Below are 18,717 nucleotides of genomic sequence, written 5' to 3'. Positions count from 1 at the left end.
GTAGGGATTGCCATGCAACGGATGATGCACTAGAGCTATAAGTTTATGAAAGCTCAAAAAGAAACTAAGTGGGTGTGCATCCAACTCGCTTGCTCACGAAGACCTAGGGCAATTTGAGGAAACCCATCATTGGAATATACAAGCCAAGTTTTATAATGAAAAATTCCCACTAGTATATGAAAGTGATAACATAGGAGACTTTCTATCATGAAGATCATGGTACTACTTTGAAGCACATGTGTGGTAAAAGGATAGTAACATTGCCCCTTCTCTCTTTTATCTCATTTTTTTATTTTGGGCCTTCTCTCATTTTTTGGCCTTTTTATTTTTTTCGTCCAGATTCTCATCCTGACTTGTGGGGGAATCATAGTCTCCATCATCCTTTCCTCACATGGGACAATGCTCTAATAATGAAGATCATCACACTTTTATTTACTTACAACTCGATACTTAGAACAAAATATGACTCTATATGAATGCCTCCAGCGGTGTACCGGGGTGTGCAATGAATCAAGAGTGGCATGTATGAAATAATTATGAATGGTGGCTTTGCCACAAATACAATGTCAACTACATGATCATGCAAAGCAATATGACAATGATGAAGCGTGTACTAATAAACGAAACGGTGGAAATTCGCATGCCAATATATCTCGGAATGGCTATGGAAATGCCATAATAGGTAGTTATGGTGGCTGTTTTGAGGAAGGTATATGGTGGGTGTATGGTACCGGCGAAAGTTGTGCGGTACTAGAGAGGCTAGCAATGGTGGAAGGGTGAGAGTGCGTATAATCCATGGACTCAACATTAGTCATAAATAACTCACATACTTATTGCAAAAATCTATTAGTCATCAAAACAAAGTACTACGCACATGCTCCTAGGGGGATAGATTGGTAGGAAAAGACCATCGCTCGTCCCCGACCGCCACTCATAAGGAAGACAATCAATAAATAAATCATGCTCTGACTTCATCACATAACGGTTCACTATACGTGCATGCTACGGGAATCAAGAACTTTAACACAAGTATTTCTACAATCCACAATTACTCACTAGCATGACTCATATATCACCATATTTATAACTCAAAACAATCATAAGGAATCAAGGTTCTCATAGTATTCAATGCACTTTATATGAAAGTTTTTATTATACCCCTCTTGGATGTCTATCATATTAGGACTAAATTTATAACCAAAGCAAATTGCCATGCTGTTTAGAGACTCTCAAAATAATATAAGTGAAGCATGAGAGTTCAATAATTTCTATAAAATAAAGCCACCGCCGTGCTCTAAAAAGATATAAGTGAAGCACTAGAGAAAAATTGCCTAGCTCAAAAGATATAAGTGAAGCACATAGAGTATTCTAATAAATCACGATTCATGTGTGTCCCTCTCAAATGGTGTGTACAACAAGGATGATTGTGGCAAACTAATAAACAAAGACCCAAATCATACAAGATGCTCCAAGCAAAACACATATCATGTGGTGAATAAAAATATAGCTCCAAGTGAGGTTACAGATGAATGAAGACGAAAGAGGGGATGCCTTCTGGGGCATCCCCAAGCTTAGGCTCTTGGTTGTCCTTGAATATTACCTTGGGGTGCCTTGGGAATCCCCAAGCTTAGGCTCTTTCCACTCCTTATTCCATAGTCCATCAAATCCTTACCCAAAACTTGAAAACTTCACAACACAAACTCAACAGAAAATCTCATAAGCTCCGTTAGTATAAGAAAATAAATCACCACTTTTGGTACTTTTGCGAACTCATTATTTATTTATATTGGTGTAATATCTACTGTATTCCATCTTTTCCATGGTTCATACCCCCCCCCCCGATACTACCCATAGAATCATCAAAATAAGCAAACAATACATAGAAAACAGAATTTGTCAAAAACATAACAGTGTGTAGTAATCTGGATAGTTTGAATACTTCTGTAACTCCAAACATTCTGACAAATTAGGAAAACAGAGGAAATTTGTATATCAATCTTGTGTAAAAACTTCAGAATTTTATCACGCTTCTGTGATTTTTTAAAATTCTGGGACTGGGCGCAAAAGTTTCTGTTTTTCAGCAAGATCAAATCACTATCACCGTAAGCCATCCCAAAGGTCTTACTTGGTACAAACACTAATTAAAACACAAAAACACATCTAACCAGAGGCTAGATGAACTATTTATTGAAAAACATAAGCAAAAAGCAAAGAACAAAAATAAAATTGGGTTGCCTCCCAACAAGCGCTATTGTTTAACGCCCTTAGCTAGGCATAAAAACACAAATAGATCTAGGTATAATCGTCTTCGGTATGAAATCCATAAGTAGCTCTCATAATAGATTCATAAGGCAATTTAATTTTCTTTCTAGGAAAGTGTTCCATGCCCTTCCTTAACGGAAATTGAAATCTAATGTTTCCTTCTTTCATATCAATAATTGCACCAATCGTTCTAAGGAAAGGTCTACCAAGAATAATAGGACATGTAGGATTGCAATCTATATCAAGAACAATGAAATCTACGGGCACATAATTCCTATTTGCAACAATAAGAACATCATTAATCCTTCCCATAGGTTTCTTAATAGTGGAATCCGCAAGATGCGAATTTAAAGAACAATCATCAAATTCACGGAAACCTAACACATCACATAAAGATTTTGGAGTCGTGGAAACGCTAGCACCCAAATCACACAAAGCATGGCAGTCATAATCTTTAATCTTAATCTTAATAGTAGGTTCCCACTCATCATAAGGTTTTGTAGGGATAGAAACTTCCAATTCAAGATTTTCTTCAAAAGATTGCATCATAGCATCAACGATATGTTTAGTAAAAGCTTTGTTTTGTTTATAAGCATGAGGAGAATTCAACATGGATTGCAACAAGGAAATACAATCTATTAAAGAACAATTATCATAATTAAATTCCTTGAAATCCAAAATAGTGGGTTCATTGCTACTTAAAGTTTTGACCTCTCCGATCCCACTTTTATCAATTTTAGCATCAAGATCTAAAAACTCCAAATCATCGGGATGCCTTAACTAAATTTGACTCATCTCTAGTCCCATCTTTATCAAGAATTATATTGGCAAACAAAGATTCAATAGGAGTCACATCAATCACTTTAAGACCTTCATCATTATTTAAAGCCTCCGGTTTAGCGGCCATCTCAAATTTTCAAGATGAACAAACTGAGATTTCAAACCATGAAATTCCTTAGACATATCATCAAGCTCTTTATTCATGTACTCCATAAAACTTTTCTGGTCCTTAAGCTCATTTCTAAAGAAACTATTATGCTCAAATTGTAAAGACAAGAAGCTCTTAACATTATTTTCAATTTCTTCCAACCTCCTAAAGTGAGGATCAACGTTCTTTGGTTGAGCCATAAAGGCAAGCAGGCACACTGCCACACGGGCACACGAAAAGCAAACGAAGAAGACGAACGGAAAAGGGGCGAAGAAAAGGCAAATCTTTTCAAAAAAAGTTTTAGAAGTGGGGGAGAGGAAAACGAGAGGCAAATGGCGAATAATGTAATGCAAGAGATGAGAGTTTATGATGGGTACTTGGTATGTCTTGACTTGCGTAGAACTCCCTGGCAACGGCGCCAGAAATTGGCAAGTTCACGGGAGACAAATCTTGACTTGACTTGGCGTAAATCTCCCCGGCAACGGCGCCAAAAATTCTTCCTGCTTCTTCTTGAGCTTGCGTTGGTTTTTTCCTTGAAGAGGAGAGGGTGATGCAGCAAAGTAGAGATAAGTATTTCCCTCAATTTCAGAACCAAGGTATCAATTCAGTAGGAGACAACGCACAAATCACCAATACCGACACAATCAATCAAACAACTTGCACCCAACGCGATAAAGGGGTTGTCAATCCCTTCACGGTTACTTGCAAAAGTGAGATCTGATAGAGATAGATGAAACTAAACAAATGATAAAGTAAATATTTTTGGGTTTTTTTGTTTTATAGATCAGAAAGTAAAAGATTGCAAAATAGTAGATCGGAAACTTATATGATGGAAAGTAGACCCGGGGGCATAGGTTTCACTAGAGGCTTCTCTCAAGATAGCAAATAATACGGTGGGTGAACAAATTACTGTCGAGCAATTGATAGAAAAGCACAAAGTTATGACGGTATCTAAGGCAATGATTAGGAAATATAGGCATCACGTCCGTGTCAAGTAGACCGAAACGATTCTGCATCTACTACTATTACTCCACAGATCAAACCGACTCCTGCCTGCATCCAGAGTATTAAGTTCATGAAGAACAGAGTAACGCATTAAGTAAGATGACATGATGTAGAGGAATAAACTCAAGCAATATGATGTAAAACCCATCTTTTCATCCTCGATGGAAACAATACAATACGTGCCTTGCTGCCCCTACTGTCACTGGGAAAGGACACCGCAAGATTGAACCCAAAGCTAAGCACTTCTCACATTGCAAGAAAACCCAGTCTAGTTGGCCAAACCAAATCGATAGTTCGAAGAGAATTACAAAGATACCAAATCATGCATAAAAGAATTCAGAGAAGATTCTAATAATATTCATAGATAAGCTGATCATAAATCCACAATTCATCGGATCTCGACAAACAGACCGCAAAAGAAGATTACATCGGATAGATTTCCAAGAACATCGAGGAGAACATGGTATTGAGAATCAAAGAGAGAGAAGAAGCCATCTAGCTACTAGCTATGGACCCGTAGATCTGTGGTAAACTACTCATGCTTCATCGGAAGGGCAATAGAGTTGATGTATAAGCCCTCCGTGATTGAATCCCCCTCCGGTAGGATGCTAGAAAAGGCCCCAAGATGGGATATCACGGGAACAGAAGGTTGCGGCGGTGGAAAAGTCTTTTCGTGGATACTTCTGGTGGTTTGGGAATTTTGTGAATATATAGGCCGAAGAATTAGGTCAGGGAAGTCACGAGGGGCCTACAAGGCAGGGGACGCGCCCTACCCCCCTGGGCGTGCCCTCCCCCCTTGTGGCCGCCTCGTGGCTCTTCCGACTTGATCTCCAAGTCTCTGGGGTGTCTTCTGGTCCAAGAAAAATCATCGCGAAGGATTTATTTCATTTGGACTCCGTTTGGTATTCCTTTTGTAAGAAACTCAAAAATAAGAAGAAGAAAAAACAGAAACTGGCACTGGGCTCTAGGTTAATAGGTTAGTCCCAAAAATAATATAAAATAGCATATTAATGCATATAAAACATCCAAGACAGATAATATAATAGCATGGAACAATCAAAAATTATAGATGCGTTGGAGACGTATCAGGTTCCTAATCACAAATCTCATCTCCTTGCAATTTACATTATTTGCCATTTGCCTCTCGTTTTCATCTCCCCCACTGCACAAAAAAATTCTGTTTTATTCGCCCTCTTTTTCGTTCACCGTTTTTCTCGTCAGATCTGTTTTGAGTGCAATCTTGTTGCGTAGTCACTATGACTCAATAGAACACCAAGTTGTGTGATTTCTCCAATACCAACAACAATGATTTTATTAGCACTCCGGTTGCTCCTTCCGCCACTACTGCGGAGTCTTGTGATACTAATGTCACTTTGTTGAATCTCGTTATGAAAGATCAATTTTCTGGCACTCCTAGTGAGGATGTCGCGTCCCATCTTAACACATTCGTGGAATTATGTGATATGCAAAAGACAAAAGATGTGGAAAATGATATTGTGAAGTTGAAATTATTCCCATTTTCTTTGCGAGATCGTGCAAATTTTTGGTTTTTCTTCTTTGCCTCGCAAGAGTATCGATTCTTGGGATAACTACAAAGATGCTTTTATTACTCAGTATTTTCCGCCCACGAAAATTATTTCGCTTAGGACACAAATTATGAAGTTTAAACAACTTGAGCATGAACATGTTGCGCATTCTTGGGAAAGAGTGAAATTGATGCTAAGAAATTGTCCTACTCATGGTTTACATCTTTGGATGATCATACAAAAATTTTATGCGGGATTGAATTTTGTTTCTAGAAATCTTTTAGATTCCGCCGTGGGTGGTACTTTTATGGAAAATACTTTGGGTGAAGCTACTAAATTGCTTGATAATATTATGGCTAATTATTCACAATGGCATACCGAAAGAGCTCCTACTAGTAAAAAGGTTAATTTGGTAAAAGAAAATAAATTCCTTCAGTGAAAAAGTTGATGCTCTTATGAAGTTGGTTTCTAATAAAAATGCTCCTATTGATCTTAATGATGTGCCTTTGTCTACTTTGATTGAGCAAAATAGTGATGCCATAGATGTGATTTTTGTTTCGCGAAACAATTTTAATAGCAATGCTTATAGAGGTAATTTTAATCCTAGACCTTTTCCAGGAAATTCCTCTAATAATTATGGTAATTCCTATGGAAATCCTTCTTAATAATAACAGGAACACCTCTGATCTTGATAATAATATTAAAGAATTTATCAATGCTCAAAAGAATTTTAATACTACGATAGAAGAAAAGTTGAGTAAGATTGATGATATGTCTAGAAGCATTGATAGAATTTCTCATGATGTAGAAAATCTCAAGATGAAAATGTTTGTGCCTAAGGTTGAAGAATCAATTAAAGCTTTATATGTTTCTATGGAGTTAAGTAAGAAAAGAACAATTATGCTTAGAGCTAAAAGAGAATTTTTAGAAAAGGCGTTTTCTAGCGATTGCTTTCATAAAAATGATGAAGATCTTAAAATGATTGGTGTTTCTTCTATTGATTCTTTGTTTAGTAAAATTAAGATTGATGAAAAAGGGACTGAAGAAGAGTCAACTTTAGTTAGAGGGCGTCCCGATAATTTGGAGGGTGAAAATCTTGTTGAGAAAATTGATAAAAGTGGGTTTGGAGAGGTCAAAACTTTAACTAGTGATGTGCCACTCTTTTAGATTACAAAGACTTTAATTATGATAATTGCTCTTTGATTGATTGTATTTCTTTGTTGCAATCCATGATAAATTCACCCCATTCTTATGAACAAAATAAAGCTTTTACTAAACATATTGTTGATGCTATGATGAAAGCTTTGGAAGAAAAGTTGGAATTAGAGATTTAAATTCCTAGAAAATTACATGATGAATGGGAACCTACCATCAAAGTCAAGATTAAAAATTATGAGTGTTTTGCTTTGTGTGACTTGGGTGCTAGTGTTTCTACAATTCTGAAATCTTTATGTGATGTGCTTGGTCTTACCGACATTGAAGAATGCTCTTCAGATTTGCACTTGGCGGATTCTACTATTACAAAGCCTTTGGGAAGAATTAATGATGTTCCTATTCTTGCAAATAGGAATTATGTGCCCATAGATTTTATTGTTCTTGATATTGATTGCAATCCGTCTTGCCCAATTATTCTTGGTAGACCGTCCTTACGTACTATTGGTGCCGCCATTGATATGAAAGAAGGCCATATTAAATTTCAATTTCCAATAAGGAAGGGTATGGAACACTTCCCTAGAAAAATAATTAGGCCACCACATGAATCAATCATGAGGGCATCTTATGGATCTAGAAATAAAGATGACAATACTTGAATCTTTGCATTATGCCTAGCTAGGGTCGTAAAACGATAACGCTTGTTGGGAGGCAACCCAATGAATAAAATTTATTTTTGTCTTTTTCTTTCTGTTCTTGAGTGTTTGAACAATTATGCTACTGTTATCATTGTGTTTTTTATGTTTTAATTAGTGTTTGTGCCAAGCAAAGCCTTTGGGATCATGTTGGGTGATAGTTGACTTGATCTTGTTGAAAAACAAAATCTTTTGCATCTAGTAAAATCATTTTAAAAAATTCACAGAAGCGACGAAAAATTCTGAATTTTTTACACAGGATTGATATACAAATTTCCCACGCTGTCCTAATTTTTCACAATTTTTGGAGTTATAGAAGTATTCGAAGTTTTCAGATTGCTACAGTCTGTTCTATTTTTTGACAGATTATGTTTTCTTTGCGTTGTGTGCTTATTTTGATGAATCTATGGACTATCGGGGGGTTTGAGTAATAGCAAAGTTGGAATACAGTAGATATAATGCAAAAATAAAATATGAATGGGTTTGCAACAGTACTTATAGTAGTGATTTGCATTGTTATACTAACGGATCTCACGAAGGTTTTGTTGAGTTTTGTGTGATTGAAGTTTTCAAGTTTTGGGTGAGATCACGATGGATGAAGGAATAAGGAGTAAGAAGAGCCTAAGCTTGGGGATTCCCATGGCATCCCAAGCCATTATCTAAAAAGAGAAGCAAGCAACTAATCTTGGGGATGCCCGAGTGGCATCCCCTCTTTCTTCTAACGACCATCGGTATTTTACTTGGAGCTATATTTTTATTCGTTGCATATGATGAGTTTTGCTTGGAGCATCTTGTATGTTATGAGTCTTTGCTTGTTTTGATTTTTGTTTTAGTCTTGTATCCTTGTTGGACACACCTATTTGAGAGAGACAAAATTAAGCTATGACTTGATAGAATTGCTCTCTATGCTTCACTTAAATCTTTTCGAGCTATGGAATTGCTCTAGTGCTTCACTTATATCTTTTTGAGCATGGTGTGCTTTAGTATTTTTGAAGAAATGCTCTCGTGCTTCACTTAGATTTATTTGAGAGTTAGTAATTTTTTTAAGAAATTCTCTAATGCTTCACTTAAATTATTTTGAGAGAAGAAAAAATTTATGCTCATGTTCTTCACTTAGATTTGCTTGAGCTATCAAAAGCAACATATGAAATTCGTCCCAAAGTGATAGATATTCAAGAGGGGTATAATAAAAACTTTCATGAAGATCATTGGACAAAATAAACTTGATTCCTTGTAATAGTTTTGCGATATGATGATATAATATGTGAGTCATGTTGATGAGTAATTATGCTTTAGTAAGAATATTGGTGTTAAGGTTTGTGATTCCCTATGCAAGCACGAAAGTCAATAGTTATGCAATGAAGTTACATCCTACTTATGGTGCATTATTCGGTGTTAGGTATGCTTAATGCTCGCTTATGATATTTTTCATTTCTTGGTTGGAAGCTTATCAATCTTTTGCTAGCCTTCATTTGCACTAAGTATGATCACTACTTGTGCATCCAAAATCCTCAAAACCAGTTTTGCCATATGAGTCCACTATACCTACCTATATGTGGTATTCTTTTGCCGTTCTAAGCAAATTTGTATGTGCCAGCTCTAATTTTCAAAATAAAGTTCTCTTTTGTGTGCTCGTACCGCTCATGAAACGGTAGGGGGTGGCTGATATTTTTCCATGCTAGATGTGTTATTCTCAAGATGAGTGTTTATTCACTTGTCATTGCACGAGAGCACGGCAAAGGTATTAGGGATGCCCAGTCCCAAAATGAAAAAAATGAATTTACTTTATGTTTTCAAATAATAAATTCCTTGGAAAGTGTTGGTATGGACGGCATCCATGGATTCGGTTAGCCGTGGAATGTGAAAGTATGGTGGAAAAAGGAATAAACTTTATTTTACGTTTGGGAACCGCCTATGATATATCTAGCATGGAAAGTATTAGGAACTACTCGATCATTTTCGTTGACAGGAAAGGCATGCCACCCTAAATGTTTTTATCTTTCTTTTTGCTTTGAGATTTAGCACCTCTACAAATCCCTACTTCCCTCTGTGAAGGGCCTTTCTATTTAGTTTATGCAAAAAAGATTTTGATTCTCCATCTTCTCTTATAAAGAACCAACTAATGGGCACTATGATCGTACTTGAGCATTGGGTGTAGCTAATATGCGAGTGTGTTTCATGAATGGATCAATGATTGAGCATAATGGGCTAGGGATAACTTGCTTTAGTGTTGATATTTTGAATGACATGGTTGCTTGTTGATATCCTTGAGTATTGAAATCTTCATGTCAAAACTAGACTATTGCTTTGAATCATATAAAAAGTCCAATGTCCATGCTACAAAGAAAAGAATATGTGATGAACATGTTAGGCAGCATTCCACATCAAAATTTCTGTCTTTATCATTTACTTACTCGAGGACGAGCAGGAATTAAGCTTGGGGATGCTGATACGTCTCCAATGTATCTATAATTTTTTATTGTTCCATGCTGTTATATTATCATTCTTGGATGTTTTACAATCATTTTATAGCGACTTTATATCATATTTTGGGACTAACCTATTAACATAATGCCCAGTGCTAGTTGCTGTTTTTGCTTGTTTTTTACTTCGCAGAAAAACAATACCAAACGGAGTCCAAATGTAGTGAAACTTTTTGGTGATTTTTTCTGGACCAGAAGACACCCAATGGGCCAAAGAAGTACTAGAGGGGGGCTCCGAGGGGAGCACAACCCACCAGGGCGCGCCTGGGGGCCCACCTCGGCCGCCTCCCGCACCGCCTCTTTGCTCTATAAATACCTCAATATTCCAGAAACCCTAGGAGACACAACGAAAATCAATTCCAGCCGCCGCAAGTTCCAGAAAGCATAGATCCAATCTAGACACCATCACGGAGGGGTACATCATCCTCATTGGTGCCTCTCCGATGATGCGTGAGTAGTTCATTGTAGACCTACGGGTCCGTAGCTAGTAGCTAGATGGCTTCCTCTCTCTCTTTTGATTCTCAATACAATGGTCTCTTAGAGATCTATTTGATGTAACTCTTTTTGTTGTGTGTTTGTTGGGATCCGATGAACTTTGAGTTTATGATCAGATCTATGCTCTTATCCATGAAAGTTATTTGAGTTTCTTTGATCTCTTATATGCATGATTACTTATAGCCTCGTATTTCTTCTTTGAATCTTTGGTTTAGTTAGGCCGACTAGATCAATTTTTCTTGCCATGCGAACAGGTGCTTTGTGATGGGTTCGATCTTACGGTGCTCAATCCCATGACAGAAGGGGAAATAACACGTATGTATCGTTGCTATTAAGGATAACAAGATGGGGTCTATTCCTACATGAATAGATCTTACCTACATCATGTCATCATTCTTATTGCATTACACTGTTTCTCCATGAAGTTAATACACTAGATGCATGCTAGATAGCGGTCGATGTGTGGAGTAATAATAGTAGATGCAGGCAGGAGTCGGTCTACTAATCTTGGACGTGATGCCTATGTAATGATCATTGCCTGGATATCGTCATGATTATTTGAAGTTCTATCAATTACCAACAGTAATTTGTTTACTCGCCGTATGCTATTTTTCTTGAGAGAAGCCACTAGTGAAATCTACGGCCCCCGGATCTCTTGTTTAGCATATTTGCCTTCGAGATCTATTTTTATTTGCTTTTATTCTCAAATCTATTAATCCAAAAACACAAAAATACCTTGCTGCAATTTATTGTTATTTATTTTATCTCGCGTTCCTTCAAGATCTATTTATCCAATCTACTACAATTTTACCTATCTTTTTACCCCGGAGGGATTGACAACCCCTCTTAACGTCGGGTTGCAAGTATTTGTTCTTTGTGTGATGGTATCGTTCACGTCATGTTGTGTGGTTCTTCTGCTGGTTCGATAACCTTGGTCTCATCACTGAGGGAAATACCTACCGTAGCTGTGTTGTATCATCTCTTCCTCTTTGGGGAAATACCGACGTAGTTCAAGCCGCATCAGATCTTTGGTTATTTCATGATTTAGAAGAATAATGTTTCAGTATGGATTAGTTTTCAGTGTTTGTTTCATGGTCTATCTATGTAATCGTGTGTGAGAGTTATAATGAAGAGTAGTTTGAGTTTTGTTGCTTTACTTTCTTGATCCAATCTTAGCAAGAAAAGGTATAAGAATAAAAGATCATATGCTAATCTCATGGGGAGTAATGACTTCACATATAAGGAGTATAATGAATAAAATTTATTGGGATCTAGCAAACATAGCATTGGTCATTGATGCATTTCATGAAAGAATAGTAAAGGAAGAGAGGTCTCACATATAAATATACCATCCTGGACATCTTTTATGATTGTGAGCCCCCATTAATTATATCAAAACGTGATCAAATAATTGATGTTGGACAAGGAAGACAACGTAATGAGTTATGTTTGCTTATATTCACATAGAAGCTATATTGTCATGGATCCTCTGACATGTGGTGCTTGCTCATGATCTTTTGCTAGACAAAAGTTCGTACTAAGTAGAAATACTACTTGTGCATCCAAAAACTCGTGAACCCAATTTCTTGCCATGAGAGTCCACCATATCTACCTATAGATTGAACAAGATCCTTCAAGTAACTTGTCATCCGTGCAAAAAGCAATAAAAATTGCTCCTAAATATGTATGGACTTTTATTGCAAGGGAAGATAAGCTTTGTACGAACTTGTGATGGTAAAAAAATAAAAGCAACAGACTGCATAATAGAAGTAGCTATCTCAAGGGGTAATATAAAGTGATGTTCCTTTACATTAAGAGCTTGCACATCCAAATGAAAAAGCACATGACAACCTCTGCTTCCCTCTGCGAAGGGCCTATCTTTTACTTTCCAGTATTTACTTTCTATGCGAGAGTCAATAATGTTCATCCTTATTCCAACCTTATTATTCTTCACCTGGCAAGCATCATGTGGTAGGGAAAGATCCAGACACATATATCCAGTTGGATCTAGGTAATCAGGAATTATTATTGTTGACATTATCCCTGAGATAAGCGAGTTAGCGAGGTGAAATATGAAACCCCCATCTTCCTTTGTGTTCAATGGAAACGTTTGCCCTAAAGATATGCTTCGAGTGTCAGCAATCATAGATCACTATATGATGGTTGAGTATGTGAAATTTGCTAAACCCAAAGCTCTTACATATACTCTTACCAAAATATGATGAATTGTAGTTGCTTTGATGACTGAGAACATAGTTTGCTAGTTGTCAAGAAAGTTTATCTCTCATACTTTAAACGTTCTGGATGAATTATTAATTGGTCATGAGAAGTTCTATAATAATTTCCGCTATTACAATAACTTAATAATGATCATGATGCTACCATGTCCATATTTTTTTTTATCGACACTCTCTCCATAAACATGTGGTCATGATTATCGAGTTCGGTATTCACTTGAGTACTATTATTTATAATGTTTTTGGTCATTATTTCACTTTATAAAGCAATTATGATGTCTTTTCTCTCTTATTTTGCAAGTTTCACATGAAAAGGGAGATTCCCGACAATTCGAATTTTGGACCCGAAAAGGCTACGACAGAGATAGGTATTCTCCAAAGCTCCAAATGACCTGGAAATTTATGGAGGATTATTTTGGAATTAATAAAAAATATTGGAAGAAGAATCATCGTGAGGGGCCCCACCAGGGAGTCACACGCTCAGGTGGCGCCCCTCGAGGCGCGCCATGTGAGCTCGTGGCTCCACCAGCGGGCCTCTGTGGCCCCCCTTCTCCTACAAGATACTATTTGCCCTAGAATAAAAATCAAAAGAAGACTTTCGGGATGAAGCGCCACCGTCTTGAGGCGGAACCTGGGCAGGAGCACTTTTGCTTTATGGCAGAGCGGTTCCGCCAGGGATACTTTCCTCCGGGAGGGGAAAATCAAGCCATCTACATCACCAACGTTCCTCTCATCATGGGAGTACCAATCTTCATCAACATCTTCACCAGCACCATCTTCTCTCAAACCCTACTTCATCTCTTGTATTCAATCTTTGTCTCAAAACCTCAGATTGGTACATGTGGGTTGCTAGTAGTGTTGATTACACCTTGTAGTTGATGCTAGTTGGTTTATTTGGTGGAAGATTATATGTTCAGATCCTTAAGCATATCCAATACACCTCTGATCTTGAACGTGGGTATGATTTGTGAGTAGTTACTTTTGTTATTGAGGACATGGGAGAAGTCTTGTTATAAGTAATCATGTGAAGTTGGTATTCGTTCAATATTTCGATGATATGTATGGTGTTCTTCCTTTGGTGGTGCCATGTGAACGTCGACTACATGACACTTCACCATACTTGGGCCTAAGAGAAGGCATTGGGGAGTAATAAGTTGATGATGGGTTGCGAGAGTGACCAAAGCTTAAACCCTAGTTTATGCATTATTCCGTAAGGGGCTGATTTCGATCCATATGTTTTATGTTACGGTTAGATTTATCTTAATTCTTCTTTCATAGTTGCGGATGCTTGCGAGAGGGGTTAAACATAAGAGGGTTACTTGTTCAAGTAATAGCAGCACCCTAGCACCAGTCCACCCACATATCAAATTATCAAAGTAGTGAATGTGAATCAACTAACCATGATGAATGTGACTGGAAGAGAATTCACACGTGTCCTCGAGAACGCTTTGCTTACTATAAGAGAACTTTCCGGCTTGCCCTTTGATATAAAAAGGATTGAGCCACCTTGTTGCACCTTTGTTACTATTATTACTTGTTACTTGTTATGGATTACCTTGCTACAAAACTATCTGTCACCGCTACTTTCAGTACTTCCAGAGAATGCCTTGCTGAAAACCACTTGTCATTTCCTTCTGCTCCTCGTTGGGTTCGACACTCTTACTTATTGAAAGGACTACGATTGATCCCCTATACTTGTGGGTCATCAGTAGCGCTTGCTGGCGTCAGCGAGGGGAGAAGGAGCGGGAGTAGGAGTCCCTGGCCGGCGGCGGTGAGAGATCTCCCGAGTTGCCCACGGGAGGAGCGACATGGGAGCAAATGGGGATTTCGTTCCTCACCTTCAAATCTCACGAGTCCGTATTGTGTTCTATGTAAACTTGATGACCAGAGCAACAGAATGCCATCGCCACGACCACCAAACTACCCTCCTACTACACCACCACCACTACCAGTACCAAGCTCTCCTTTAGCGACGTCACCACACCCCTCCCCGTGTCATGTGCCCCATTCCTAGTCAACTCCGGCGGGATCCGTTCAGTGCGGCTGGCGATGAATCGCCAGTCTACTTCGCCGAGGTCGGGGATCAGGATTGGGGTGGCGTTGGGGTTGGAGGTGAGAGTTCGGAGTTGAGATTCATCAAAGGTGTTGTTCCACTCTTCTGATGGCAAGTGGTGGAGTGATATGTCTCCAACGTATCTATAATTTATGAAGTATTCATGCCATGTTTACAATAACATATGGTTTTGGAATGATTTGGATGGAACTAACTCGGACTGACGCTCTTTTCAGCAAAACTACAGTGGTGTTGTTCTCCAAATGAAATGAAACCTTTTGATGAATTTTTGGAACAAAGGAGAGCCCCGAAGCTTCGTGGAAGGACAAGAAGGTGAAGGAGTAGGGCAGAAGACGCCAGGGCGCGCTAGGGGGCCCAGGCCCGTCCCGGTGGGTTGTGCTCACCTCGAGGCCCATCTTCGCGTGAAACTGACGCTAAAAATCCTATAAATAGAGAAACCATCAGAAATAACCCTAGATCAGAATTTCCGCCGCCGCAAGCCTCTGTAGCCACGAAAAAACAATCTAGACCCCATTTCAGCACTCCGCCGGAGGGGGAAATCATCACTGGTGGCCATCTTCATCATCCCGGCAGCCACCATGATGAGGAGGGAGTAATCCACCCTCAGGGATGAGGGTTTGTACCAGTAGCTATGTGTTTAACCTCTTGTGTTCTTAAGATGTCACGATCTTGATGTATCGCGGGCTTTGTTAATATAGTCAGATCATATGGTGTTTTCCCCTCTCTATCTTGTTGTGAATTGAGTTATCCCTTTGAGATTTCGTTTTATCTGATTGAATACTTTTATGGATTTGAGAGCACTTGATGTATGTCTTGCTATGAATAACCGTGGTGACAGTGGGTATCATATTGATTCACTTGATATGAGTTTTGGCATTCAACTCGCGGATTCCCGAGGTGACATTGGGGTAATCTATGCATAGGGGTTGATGCACGTTCTCGTCTTTTGTTTCTCCAGTAGAAATCTTGGGGCACTCTTTGAGGTTCTTTGTGTTGGATTGAGTATTATGAATCTGAATTTGCTTTGGTGTTATTTTAGTACGAACTCTTGATAGATCGATCAGGAAGAATAACTTGGTGTTATTTTAGTATGAACTCTTGGATAGATCAATCGGAAAGAATAGCTACAAACAATTTCTTCTTATGTTCTCCACTAGATAGGAACTTTGGAGTGATTCTTCATCACATGTTGAGGGATGGTTATATGATCCAATTATATTAGCATTGTTGAGAGATTGCACTAGCGAAAGTACGGACCCTAGGCCTCATTTTTAAGCATTGCAATACGGTTTGTGCTAACTTTTGTTACTTGCTACCTTGTTGTTTTTTATTGTTACTATTACAAAAACCAATATCTACTATGATTACTACACTTTTATTACCATCTCTTTGCTGAACTAGTGCACCTCTACAAATTACCATTGTATTTGGTGTGTTGTGGAGACAAGAGACTTTTTATTATTTGGTTGTAGGGTTGTTTGAGAGAGACCATCTTCATCCTACACCTCCCACGGATTCATAAACCTTAGGTCATCAACTTGAGGGAAAATTGCTACTGTCCTACGAAACTTTGCGCTTGGAGACCCAACACGAGTCTACAAGAATAAAGTTGTGTAGTAGACATCACAAAGGCACAACAACATCGGTTGCGGAGATTTGGGCGCTCCTCTACACAAGGGAGCAAGATGAGCGGGGGGCTGTGTGAGGCCAAGTGGACTCTGACACTAAGGGTTGTGTTGAGGACCAACTCGGAGGAAAGAAGACGGTTGTTCATGATGGGGCTTGTTGAGGAGGGAGACATACTAGATTCAATTTTCATTGATCCCTCGGTGAGCACGTCTATGACGGAGGTTCATGGAGGATCTGAGGTTGTGTGTAGTGATTCACCATTGCTGGTGCAAGGAGCAGGGTGGCTTCAGATTCAAATTGGGGAGGAAGGTGCGGGATCGACTAGGTGAGGGGCACCACATGTGTTTGGCAAGTGGGGTCAACTATCAGCGAGGTTGGAGAACTGGATGCCACCCACTTTGGTCAGTTGTGGGAGGAGAATTCACTTTCCTCTTCACCACCAACCCGCTGCTGCTGCCACCCGTGACCTAACCCTAGGGGAAAGAAGGTTGTAGTCTGGATCAGGTGTGATCTGTGGAAGGAGAAGATGTTTGGGTTGGCTAATTGTTTTCCTACAGCCGCCAGTGATCTGAGATTGCAGGTGCCTTCCAACTTTAGCTGTTCTAAGTCAATTTGGACAGGAGGTACTATGCCAGAGTTCCGAGAGTTTGTGGAGAAGTGCGAGATGGCTGACAGAAGTAGATGAAGAGGAATGGGGGCACGGTGCTAGCCGCCTGCCATCGCCGCAATAACATCAACTGTCGCTGCCGGATCAAAGTGGTGGACCTAAATTTGGCTACTCGCTGTCGCTCTTTGGCTTTCTTGGGGGGGGCACCATGGTTGTTTGCAAGAGGATACTCTCCATATCCTCCCCCAACCATGATTCCATAGTAAGGGCCACCACTGGAGGCTGGTGGTTCCTAGCAGGCTGTTGTTCCCCAAGATTAACAACAGAAGAATCACCAGGGGCAAGGGAAACAAGTGAATCAGGGTCAGTTTATAGAGAAAGCAAAAAGGGGCAAGCTAAAGGGACTGGAGGTGTAACTAATTTAGGTGTTGGTGACCAGGGAGTAAGGCTAGTGACTTCACTAATTATGCACATGTTACATGCTAAAACTATGGGGATCTAGGTCTCCATAGAGCTATTTGTGAGAAACCCAAGATATGTTTTATTTGCAAAGCTACTACTCATCAAGTGGATTCTTATCCTGCTAGAAAAGGACCTCATCAAGGAGCTAAATACATAGGGAGTGCAACTCGAGAGCTTGGATTTTACTTTTACCAATTGGAAACTACTGATCTAGGTGTGAACTCAATTGGAATCATGAAGAATTATGGAATTGTATATGTGGAAACTAGAGTGATCAACAAAGAAGAACTTGCTCAAGAGTTTTCTATCATCTACAAGACCAACTGGCCATGACAGATTAGGGTACTAGATGAATGGTCATTTTTAGCTCAATTTTCACCTACATTTCAGTTGAGCAGGTTGCTGGGTATCCATGCTTTGGTTTGACCAAAACATATGTGAATGTGAATGTTGAAGTGTGTAAGGAGGAATTGATAGAGATAAATGAGTTTATTGAGGTGTGGGTCCAAGTGAGAGGTCTGCTACCCAAGTGGTGTGAGTGGTCAGTTTTGAACCAATGCATTTCCCCATTTGGTTATTGTTAAATATGGACTAGCAAGGCATGTTTCAGGGCCCGTTTGAATGTGTTAGCGTGAAGACCCAGTGCAGGGATCCATCTAAAATTACCACTAAGAGGATGTTTGAGATTAGAGGCAAAACTTTTAAACTTAAGCTAGTTGTGGAAGTTACTTTGACTAACAAAAACAACAATGGGGAGGTAGATGCCAGTACTGGAGCTGGCAAAGAAGATGATGGAAGTAGAAGAAAGTATGTAGACTGACAAAAGGAATGAGAATGACAATTCTACAAGCAACACCTAGTGGGGGGTCAAAGAAAGGAAAAAATCTGAAGGAGAAGAGAACTGGTAGTGGTTCTGGTACTCACAGGATGATACTAGAGAAGTAGTTGATAGAGTTGAGGACATTGTTGCTGACATTTCCGGTCTAGATGTGAAGCAAGGTCATGAGTAGATGACCATGCTGCTTGTGATTCTGGACTAGAAGTTAACACTGTAATGCCAACTGATGATATTGCAAAAGAGGCAACTACATCCATATTCATTGAACTATAGCAGATGGGTGAGGTGGATGGCGAGATGGAAGAGTTTGTGTCGGAAAGTAAT

The sequence above is a fragment of the Aegilops tauschii genome, chromosome 5, assembly GCF_002575655.3.
Source record: "Aegilops tauschii subsp. strangulata cultivar AL8/78 chromosome 5, Aet v6.0, whole genome shotgun sequence".
Taxonomy (NCBI): domain Eukaryota; kingdom Viridiplantae; phylum Streptophyta; class Magnoliopsida; order Poales; family Poaceae; genus Aegilops; species Aegilops tauschii.
Note: the sequence above shows the minus strand (reverse complement) of the source record.